The sequence below is a fragment of the Atta cephalotes genome, assembly GCF_000143395.1.
Source record: "Atta cephalotes unplaced genomic scaffold scaffold00017, whole genome shotgun sequence".
Classification (NCBI taxonomy): Eukaryota; Metazoa; Arthropoda; class Insecta; order Hymenoptera; family Formicidae; genus Atta; species Atta cephalotes.
In genome coordinates, this window is record NW_012130081.1 from 4,202,918 (window position 1) to 4,215,527 (window position 12,610).

Consider the following 12,610-nt stretch of genomic DNA (forward strand, 5'->3'; position numbering starts at 1 on the left):
TGAAGTTCCATGATTCTCTCCGTAACGGAGATTCAAAGCGGAGGGTCGGCCTAAGTAAGAAGCTACCTGAAAGAGGAGGATCAGCGGGGGACAACGAGATTTAAGCCGGTGACTCGTAAATCGCAGCGGTCCATATCTTTGCTCGCTCCTCCTTGTCGAGAGTCGATTGCTTCGGACGATCGATCGACTGCAAAATCCAGAGGATGAAAACGGATGTATACGGAAGAGAATGGCCGATTAAGGAAAAATAGAGACAATCTTGAGTGCATTTATTTATCGCGTGGGCGCAAACTATAAGAACATACGACGCTGATTGGCCGCATCAAGCTATCATGCGACTTACGAAGAGAAATTCAAATCAAGTATGGCGGATTTACGAGCCGTTCGCGCGTTTTTCTGGCACGACGAAATGATTCTTCTACCATCAGCACGATCCATAAATCGATGAGTGCCGGAACTTCGCCGAAGGCCACAGGCGAGTCTGCGGTCCTTGGCCAACTTTTCGCGCGAACAATCGCGAAAGTACGTAGCGAGTGACGGCTCTCAAAAGCAATTCGACAACGTCCTAATTGAGCCTTTCGCTGCCAGTTCGTGTCCTCAATTTCGGTCATATTTTATATAGGATTATGTTAACATGTTTATTTATAGCACAATTATCATTGAAACGAAGTATGCGCATTTTAATTTTTTTAATTCATACAAACATATAAAGAAAATGATTTGTTTCGATTGTTCATTTTAATTAAAAAAAAATTCTTTCCTTTTTTTTCTTGGAAGAACTTAACGTTTCTTAAAAAGAATATAAAAAGGATGAAGAATTGACGAGTAGTAACTATCGATCTAAATTATAGTCATGGATGATCTCAGAGTTATTTAGTGAATTTAGAAATTGTTCTCATCGGTCACGGCGTTGCGATTGATTTAACGCTTATTTCCTGGACATGACGATCCTGGGAATCGGAATTCTTGAAGTCGAGCGATCTCAGGAGCAAAGTTGTTCCAGACCAGTCGATGCTGGTCGCTTGATCGGCCACGTTTTTTGCCCGACGAGTCGTCGTCCCTGCGAAAGACTGTATCGAGAAGAGCAGAGGGAAAGGAGGAGATAGAAAAAGAGAAAAAGATAATAGTTTAGCAAAAAGGTAAGATGCGAATAATCTAAGTGTCGATTCATCCCCGCCGCATCGATGCCCATCGCGTGTCGATGGAGAGCTGTATTTTCTTTCGAAACGCTCAAGCGCACCTAAATTAATTCGTTTGGCCTACCCTTTGTAAAATACGCTTTCGCTTGACTAGAATAAGAGGGAAAAATATTCAGAGTAATTCATTTATGATTAAGATAAAAATTGAGGTACTACTGAGTTAAATTCCACCTAATCAAAATCATTTGAATTGACTTTTGGAAAAAAATTCAACTGTATGTGAGATCAAAACTAAGTTTGCTTTATTTATCTAATTCAAACGTATCTCGTCATTAAAATGGAAAGAAAGAATTAATCCTTTACAAGATAGCAGATAAATCTAGACATGACAAAAAATATAGATACATGCAATATTTGTGCTTACGACTCGCCGATTTATCTTAAAAATTTCGAAAGATTTAAAGCTTTGTTAAAATAAAAAAGTGTAAGGAATATAGAATCCAGTTTTTAAATACATAAAATCTACGTTCATGTTTGATACCTAAAATAAAATAAACAATAGCGATTTAAATCATTAATGCTAACATAGTAATTAACAATTCTACATTAACATCATGTGTTTGACGCATTGAAGTCACATCAATTATGCTTCATTACTCCACACCACATCCTTAATGTGCAAGAAGAAGCGAAGGGCTCGTAAATTTTCGAAATTAAACAGCCGTCGAAGCCTGGAAATTAGACGACAGACAGTCAAGAAGAGAAGCGCGGAGTTCGGGGCCGCGAAGGTCTTGCGAAGTTCCGAAGGACCCTCCGTCCTTCGGGAGTGTCTTGGAGAAGACAGCGGGGTAGTCCCTATAACGAACTTATCCTGAAGGCTGAGTGTCGGCCTCCGGTACGCCTGGAAATGTACACGTGCGTTTCCGCTTCATAGGCGTACTTTATTTTCGATACCTCTAAATATGTATACATCTAGAAGAAATAAAGGTAAAAAACTAAAGATTCATAAAGGAGATATAAAGATATATATAAAGAAGCAATGTATAAAAATGTCTAATTTTAAGTTAGAATAAATATTGTAAGCCACAAAATATAAAATAATATAATAAGATATAAGTATGATAAATAGTAACCGATAAGAAATAACTAACGAAATTAAATACAAATTTAGAATGCTGGCTAAAAAAAAAGATTTATACAAAACAACTAACTATAAAAAGGAATAATATCTCTCGGATATTTAGAATCGAATACAAAGTTCGAGAAACATGCTGCGCCTATGGCACCGTACTTTCGCACGGCGTGTGAAAAAGGAAGAAAAAAAAGGGCAGAGAGAGAAACGTGGATTCTTGTGGAAACTCACTTTCCGCTTTGAATCAGTCGAACTCGCCGACCCTTTACTCATACACCCTTTTCCTTCCCATTCCAGTCAAAGTCGAAGAAAAACCGATGAGAATTTGTGCGCTGAGAAAGGAGAGGAAAAGGTGTCGCACAGTAGAATGAAGGGGAAACTGTATCCACATCGAAGTGGAAGCGGAAACGTAGTATCTAAAAAGGGAGAAAAAGGACTAACGAGCAATAATAATCCGCGGTGAGTGTGGATGATAGCACGAAATTCGTATATGCGATCGATCGTTTCACCTTCAAGTCAAGGTATTTTCGTAGGAAGAACGAGACGTAACATCGAGAAACGATTTCGCATAGCGAAGGTGTAGATTACGGTCTACCTTATCCTCCCACTTCTCAATCGCGCGAGCGAGCGAGCGAGTAAGCTCTTATGGATAAATTGCTGGGACGGCCGCTTCATTCTTATCCGAATTAATACGAATTTATCGGCGGATGTGTATGTACTGTGTACACTCGACACAGGGCGGGATCTCTGTACCGTTTTATTTTGCCATAATTCTCGATCCTCTGGAATTATCTTCCTCATAAGGACGTGCGATCATTATTCGTCATTCCTGGGATTCAACCTCGACGTGAATATGAAAAATATTTGAAAGCTTTGTTGCGATCTTACCAAGCCTACTTCTGAAATCGAGCATAGATGACGTCATAATTCATGATGATTATGAATGATTAGTCAAATAGTTTTATGTTTTAAGGAATGGATCCGAGAAGAATTAATAGACATGAGTCTATTATCGATAAGTTATATGTCTTTGAATGAATTGTGATATAATAATTTCTTTTAAGAGGAATTTAAACCATTTGGATTGGAATAGGAAGATCCTTCAATAGGATATACGCATACTTAGATTTCATTTCATAAAAATTAAAGATAGTACGATTTGGATTAAATAAATAATAATTTCCATTATAATATACTCAGTAAGTCGGGTTGCCTATAGACAGGAGCATGCATTACTGGTAATGCAGAATATGATTAGATCGCAAGTCCGGCGGGGAATGAGACAAGAGAAATTAAATTTTATTCTGATATGTGTAAAATTTAATTCTTGATTATCTAATCTTGATTTAATTATAATCAGAAGCGAACTCCATTAACTGAAAGTTGATCTCGTTCAGCAAACTCAATTATTGCGGAGCGCATCCGTGAACACTCGTAGTATTGGTATATTCTTTTAGTCATCCAATAGCTGAACGCGATCATTATGTACCTGTAAAAAGCGACTTGTCGGATTTCGTTAAAAAGTATCTCTACGTACGTGTCTGTAAAATACCGTTTTTTTTTTAAATTTCTATAACATTAGCGATGGCATCTTTCACTTTTACGGTTGAAAAAGTCAATCAGCAGCCGGATGATATTTTTCTTTCGTTTCTTAAAGACCGTAAAATTAACACGACGTATATGAACGATCGCGCGGCCTTTTTAAGAGTAACTAATAATAAAACGTGATATATTATCGCGCCAGGGGAATGCCGTTATCGTTCAATCTTAACAAACGCGTGCGTGCGAATACATTGGCTAAATCGTCGCCTCTGGTTTCTGTCGGCTTAATCGCCGCCTTACGTCGCTCATAATTAATACGACACAATAACACACATCGAACGCAGTCCACGCGCTCTAACGTGCCGCCTCCTGCTTTCTACGCCTCATTCTCTTTTCTACCTCCTCCTCTTTCTACACCTGTTCCTCCTTCCGACAAACGACTTTCCTCTCTTGACCGTTCCATTCATCTAGCCTGACGAGACTGTTTGTATCGCGTGCGCTGTTTCGCGAAATGACATGGCTCACACGGCAATCGTTGACGGTAATAGGCACTTTAATTTTACTGTGAAAAAAAGGAAGCACGATTCCGAGCATTAAATGCTCACGCGAATGAATTTATTCGCATTCTACTGACGCCGAGAATGCGTCTCATACGTTTCCTACAATAGCTTGGCAATATAAAGTGCTCCCGCGCGAATGAAGAAGACCGACTTCCAAGGAAAGTCACTTTGCTTTGTAAGTGGAAGTATTTATCATTGAAGGAAGTACAATTCGTATTTTAATGCAAAATGTAGCTCGCGGTCAACAGAAACATCGCGATTGTTATAATGATTAGGATCAGGATAATTGACCGTAAAAAAAATGATCTTTTCCGGCAATTCACTGATAAAATTCAAAGTACAATAACTCTTTCTTGCCAATTTCTAATAAATTATTAAAATGTGTCATTATAATTAAAAAAAATCTCGTCATTTTGTCATATATAAAGTTAATTGAATATGTATGTATATGTACGATTTAAAAAAAATAATATTTAGCGTACAAATATAAAAAATATTTCCGGATCCAAAACATCATTCTTCGATCTATCATAAAATAAGACTGATTCAGAAATCACTATATTTATTATTAACAAGGAAATTTCTCTCATCGCATTGTCTATTTATATTGAATGAGTAAATTCTTTTTTTATCTTTAACAATAAGTTTTACAAACAAATTTTTGATACTCCAATGGATTCCATTATCTCCTATCATTGTTGACATAGTAATTTGGAAGAAATTGCCATCTCGAATTTACAAGTACATCCATTATTTTACTACAGATATGTCGATGACATCGTTCTCGCATTTCCATCTGAATACATTGACGACACTCTTATTATTTTTAATTCTTTATATACAAGGTTACAATTTACCATGGAGATTGGCAATGACAATAGATTAAATTTTCTTGACTACCTTGATTATTAATAATAAAAAGAATTATTTTCGATACATATCATAAAACTACATTTTCGGAAAAGTTTCTGAATTTCCAATCATTCTCTTTGTCATAAAAGAGGCATAATATTATCAGTTTCGTTGATAAAATATTTCTGTTAGCATATCTTCGGTTTCAACATAACAATCTAGTTGAAGCTATTCATATTTTTCTCAATAATGACTATCCTCTCCCTTTTATTTTTTCCACAATTGAAAACCGATTAAAATTTCACATACATAATAAACTACACACAATCCACAAATCAAAGAAAAATTTTTTACAGTTCCTTATATTAAATCTATTCCCGAAAGTTTCTCATTTATATCCAACATATTTCACTGTAAATTAGTATTTTCCATTACCTTGAAAAGTTTTATTAAGAGAGGAAAGGACAAGTTAGAAAGGACAAGTTGCTGTCTAAATCAAAATGTGATCTATAGGATCTCATGTGATGCTAGTTATGATGGTCAAACCAAAAGAAAATTGAGTACGAGGATACGTACATCGGATATCAATAAAAAAACGAATTCTCCATAAGTTTCTGACCACCGTATAAATCTCAATTACAATTTCAGATGAAATGAAGTGAAGATATTGGGCAGTGAATCTTCATATAATAAGAGATTGATATCTGAAATGATATACATAAAAAGAGAAAAACAAGGTTTAAATAGACAAAACAATACAGAATTTTTGCCTGAATCCTATCTATCTATTATTCAATCTTTCTCCTTCTTAATTCCTTCTTATCTTTATTATTCCTTCCATGGTTTCATTCATATTTCTATCCCCTCTTATTTTTCTCTTCCCACCACTTTCCAACTATCCCTTGCCTTCCTTCCTTTGAATGTCATTTTTGTGATTCCATTTTGTCTTGAACATCGGAGGAGACAAGATATTTTTGTTTCTTTTCGCATTGTCTCTAAGTTTAACGTACTATTTGTATCCGAAACTCCTTTTATTTCAACTTTTGACTTAAGGTATGTCACATTAAAGATATCATGCATATTTATTTTAACTGTTATTATATCTAAAATAAACAATTTTTCAGTTAATATAGAGATAAAAATTTTTGCAATCTTAACTCTCACTAATTTTGCTAAGTATTATCTCACATATTACATTGTATGCGAGTCTTTAATGATTTATACCATTTTCTAGCGTTATAATTTAGTTATATTGTAATTTATATCCAGTTATATTATTTCAATCTTGCGCTATATTTTCACTTATATTATACATTTTTCTATCATTAGGATTTAGGATCATGCTCATATTTGCGTTCTCTTCATTTGTAATCAAAGGATATTCATTCTTTTTACCAAAATTGACACTATAAGCATTTTAATGACTGACTGCAAGTAGCTATTCGCACATTCTTTTCTTATATATTATAACTGTGAACATTACGATAATTTTTACGTTATTAACGTTTGCCTTAGAGAGCGAAATATATTGTATTATGTTTTTGTTTTTTTTTTCCGACTGTCATTTATTATGTTTTTAATATTAAGAATGATCCGATCGCGATCGAAACGTTTATTTCTAGCATTCTTTATTAAAATTTTTAACTTAAAAGAGAAGAACTTTTCGTTTCTTTTATTGTTTTTTGTACATTTTTCATTATCTTGTTTTGTTTTTATATAATAATGACTCGCAGCCCTCTTTTTTTTTGTTTTCTAAAATTTATGAACCTTATTACTAATCAGATCAAAAATTGTTGGCTCGCCTTTCCTTTTGCCTTTAACTTGTTTTTAAATTATTGAGCCATTATACTATTATATTTATATTTTTAACAAGGAAATATTTTACTTTTAAATAAAGAATATTAATTTCTAGAATAAAATAATCTAAAAAAAAGACATCAATTTCATGCTAAACACTATGGCGTCAGCATTGTGCATTATAACATTAAGATTTATTTTAAACGTAAAAATATATAAATTTATATGTGTTAAACTCTTGTTTCAATAAGTCAATCTTATTTCATTCAAGAAAGGAGAATTATTAATATAATTTTAATATTGTTTCATTAAATTGTGATAAAATTAAGTAAGAATATTTTTTATCTCGTTATCAAAAACCTGAAAGAATATTAAAAAAGATCTTTTAATAAATTTATGAAATAAACAAATATATATTCGCGACAATGAGGCGTCGATAAAAGTTTTGTGATTTTTGGTGTGTAAAACAAGAGGTGGTTACCGAAGCGAGACGGAAAATGCGAGGAGTGCGAAAAGTAACGCAATCGAAATGGAATCGCGATGGCACTATCCTTCTTCTAGACAACTTTTCCCTCGCAATGGTCACGGCTCGATCACCACCCTCAAAATTATCCCACGTAAAAAACGAGCTTCGAAAGGACCAGGAGCAAGTGCAATCAAAGAGCGAGTTTTTAGAACTTTTTTAAATCTCTGAACGCCGTGTCTGTAAATATAAGATGAGTCTTTAAATTAAACGTCTTTTTTTAAATAGTTCCTTACAGATTTCGTTCACGTCTGTACTAAGTTTTTTATACAAACAAAAAAATAAGGGACGTTAAATATTATTATTTGCGAAATTGAAGTTGAAACTAAACTTAGAAATTAATAATGATGAACAAATTAATATTAATACAACGGATCGTAAGAATTTAATATGAAGCAAAACTGAATTCTGAATAAAGCCGGATGTACAGCGGCTTTTTCATCGATTGATAATTTTCATAGCGTATCGCGGCGCGCCTTTCTTCACAAACGTATGCCTGCGGAATGCATAAGAAGAATGGGTATAGGCGAAGCGACCGTCGAGCTTTCTATCCAGTGCACATTCATCGTTGTAAGACCACGATGTGCATCCAACGTCTGAGCTGCAATCCCATAAAAATGCACTACGAACCCAAGGGCAGACTTCAGACTATCTCGTAGTATCCTGCACTCGCCATTATTATAACACGATATAATCTCATTACAATAAATTCTATATAAGACTTGCAAAATTTAATTTAATCTTACATCTTGTATTTCTTAATAAAATCGTAACTTTAATATATTGTTAATTTATTGCGTAGTAATTTACAATAACTAATTTCTTTGTATTAACATTATTTCATATTTTCGTAATATAAAATAAATACTTTTCCGATCAAAAATTGAATTGATTTATTTATTTTTCTTTCAAAATTTGCTTTATTTTGGTGTTAAAAAAATGACAATTTTCACTTCTCAAAATAATTGAATTTTTTCAGCGAGCAAATATAGTTTATGATAGATATGTAAAATAAATATATCATTCACAAATAATATATGTATGTATAAACGATATCTAGTCTCTAATCCAATCTCTAATCAAATAAAGTTGCATGTACGATTTGCTGATAAGTTGAAAATTGGATCGCATGGTCGGGGGGGGGGGGGGAATAGACGACCACGACTTTCGATTTTCTCTCCGCTTTCTGAGGAAAGATTAAGAAGTCTGCTCGCGTAGCGGCCGGATATGAAGCTTGTTACTGGCAATGGAAGATTCATTCCATTGCTTCGTAAATCCGTCTTCGATCATCGCGGTACGCACGCATAATACGAGACGCACGCTCCCGGCCCAATCCTGCAACGCGAAACGATTCCTCCGTGCGTGACCGACGTATAGAGTTACACGGTCCCGCATTCCTAGGTACACACATGAAATTCGATACCGTTTGCGCGAAGAATCGTGGACCTCGCGCGGGTGAGGTGGCGCGAGACGGGACGGAAGAAACGAAGTATGGGCGATCGATCGTTATCGCGTACCACGTACGGCCGCACTTGTCGATCCCTCGTGTCTTCGTATGCGAAGAAAAAGAAGCAGAGCAAAATACCCCGCTGCCTCTTCTCATCCTTCTCTTCCTTCGTATGGCATCCGATCTTGCAGCGATTTTTTTCGTGATACCCTTCTCGATTCCCCCTTTCTCTCCTACTCACTTAATGCGTCGCGTTCCATCTTATCTGAATTTTTATCGCACTTCGTGATGCAAAAACACAATCGGATTATGCAAAAAGGTAATGCAAACACAGGTCATATGCGTCGCTCGTGGAAAGTATCGTATATTATTTTATTTTAAAAAATAAACTATCTGGAATAGGAAAAATAAATATACGGTAAAATTTCAGAAGAAAAAAAATGTGTAGTTATATTAATTTTTAAATAAAAATTGAAATTATTACTTTCTAACTAATTTGATAATCGATAAATATATATAATAAATATATATAATATATATAAATATATATAATAAATAAATTTGATAATCGATCTTATGTAAAACAATAAACTGATTTTTATTTTATTCTCTTCTGTATTATCTGCATTTCTTGTAAGTAAAATGTATATATTGTATTTTATAATGTATTTTATTAAGGTAAATATATTTCGACATTTTATATACAAAATTTACTTATTTCCAAACGTTATAATAAACAAAAAAAATATGTATAAAATTTAAATTATAAAGTTGTAAAGGAAATAAAGCACAAGTTTATAATACGAAACATATAAGATAAAATAAGAAAAGTAGAAAGTCTTAAAAAGCCTTAAATTAAAATGATCAAAGACAATCTTTTAAAAGTGGATAATAATGAGGAGCACATATAGGATTACTAAAGCCGAGAATCAGTGCTATCAGGAGAAATCGTGCGAATTTCTTTGCCGCGTGAAACATCAAGATCTTTTTCAAGATCGTGGTAAATTAGAACGTGTTCATGAAAGTCAGAAAGTAAAGCGACCGCGGGAAAAAATGCAATTCTTGATACATTTCCGTTTTTTTTTACGTGAACAATCTGCTTATTTTATCACGATGACGTATTCCTAACAATCAATGATAATCCGCTTAATGTGAGCCGTGAGTACTTAAGTGAAAGCCGACCTGATTGCATCGCAAATGCATGCGGCGACGCGTATGATCGCGTACATCAGAGGTCCGAAATCGACCGGTTTTTCTGTCGAACGATGACGTTGTTCTTGCCCGGTTCTTGCATGCATCTGCGGTGCAGCCAACGGCGTGTTGCTACTTTCGGTAAAACAGGAGTATAAAGCATTGCAACGACAGGTCGCTGGCACCCCGTTGCGCTCTACTTTCAACTTACCACTCTACTTTCAAGAGAAAAACAAGCAAGTTGAATTTATGTCACGAAACGCAGTTAATGTTTGCAACGATGTAACAACTGTAATTTCGTAAATGCAAGAAAGCAGCTTAAGTGCACTTCTATTTGGAGGCCACGTTTATTGCTCAAGAGCAAAATAAGCGAGATATATAATTTTCTTGATAAATGAATTTCCAAGTCGCAGGAAATGCAAAGCCAAAGAAAAAGATTGACGATAACAATAAAATCTAAGATTTTTAAAAATTGTAATAATAAATTTTATTCTGCATTAGCGTAATAAAAATTATTATGTTAATGCAGAAATAAAAACGGCGTACAGACTATTTAAACACAAACAATGAATCAACTTTTTCATTTTTCAACTGTCGACATTTAAGGAAACTGAAATAACTTCTCACCGCAAACTTTATGAGCCATAGATCATTAAGTAGACAGAACAAAATGGGATATGCGCATTTTCAGCATATCCCGGAAATATTTGCATATGCAAGAGTTGAAAATAACCGGAAATGATATTTCGATCGTTTTCCTTGTTAGGTAAGAGTATAAAACCTGTTAGTAATAACAATCAAGTTTTTCATCCGACCTGATTATCATAACCGCGCAACTGACGCGGTCATCTCGGATGCTCTTTAACATTGAATTTACCATCAATTGGAAGCATTATTATACATCATTCATGACGCAAGAGGGGAGTTAGAGTATTCCCGCAAAAGGGATAATCCCTTTTCCATTGTGCGGTAGCTTAAACTCGCCAACCTTCCGAGCGCGATTCAAAGCGTGGGACACGTGGGCACGGAAAATTGTATGGATGCGTATGGCGACGTTAAGCCGCCAATTATACGTCGGGCTTAATCGCCGCAACTGAGCTAAACGGCCCGCGATTTTTGCACACTCTACGCTGCCGACTTGTCGATATCTCCGCAATTGCCACAGGTCGTTCGCCGGTATTTTATAATTTTGCATCCCCTCGGGCGAGCACGGTCGCACGTCGACGACCAAAGCGCGTGGGACGCACGAGTAGTCGGACAGGATGGAGAGAAGCCCGGCGCAGGCAAATTTTTATCGTCTTCCTTGCTTCGTGAGACTTGTCACTTCATCGAGAACGATCATAGATTGTACGCGCGTACAGCAAACTGATCCAAAATGACCAGAGACATGTATGAGGTATATAACACAAATGCAAGTATCTTAAAAAGATTTATCTACAAAGTAGAAATAAATGTATGAAACGTTTATTTAAATATAAAAAATTATAATATTAATTAAAGTATTAAATTAATGATCCCGATTAGAATTTGTGTCAGGTTAATCTTATATGTTATAAGGACTTGGTTTGATTGACCTAAAATAATCCTGAATAAGCTATATCTAAGAAGATTTTCGTTAGGTTTGAGTATGGTTGATTTCTAATATGCTACCACGAGATGGACGAGTTACTCGTAAGAAGAAAACATCCACAATTCTATAAGAAGACGTATGCAAGTCGATTTGAATAATCTCCTAGAGATTATAAAGTGCTTTCAGAATATGACAACCTGGACCTCTGAAATATATGTTTTTTGCTTCTTTTGGAATATAAATTCCAATGTTAAATTAATAGCATTTGGACAATTCCCGACTTAGAAATTTATCCAGTGATTTTAACAGGTCCTAGCTAGGTTGATCTTATTTCATTATCAGGTCTTGATAAAGACTTTATCAGGTTCTGATAAGAACTTTATCAAGTCCTCATCAAGATCCGATGATGCTTCGACTACTGTACTGCGTTACATGATTGATCAGGATGATAACCCGATGAACTTACCTTATCAGGACTTGATAACGAAATAAGATCAACCTGATTAAGACCTGTTAAATTCCTTGAATAAATTTCTAATCGGTATATTGAATAAATCAAGTATTTAATTAAGTATGAAAATGCCAAATATACGATCGAGGTTAGATATTGGTGCCTAATAATATTTAGATAAATTTTAAGTACAGCTTTCAGTTATATATATAGCATGTTCGCATTTCAATGCATTTTCTCTTCATTGTATGTGTGTGTGTGTGTGTGTGTGTGTGTGTGTGTGTGTGTGTGTGTGTGTGTGTGTGTGTGTGTGTGTGTGTGTGTGTGTGTGTGTGTGTGTGTGTGTGTGTGTGTGTGTGTGTGTGTGTGTGTGTGTGTGTGTGTGTGTGTGTGTGTGTGTGTGTGT

At 34.9% G+C, this 12,610-nt stretch overlaps 1 pseudogene; it reads right to left on the bottom strand.

Annotated features, from left to right (window-relative positions):
* Positions 1–1,782: 1,782 nt before the first annotated feature.
* The window catches only part of LOC105618547, a 52,978-nt pseudogene continuing 42,150 nt past the window's right edge, over positions 1,783–12,610 (bottom strand).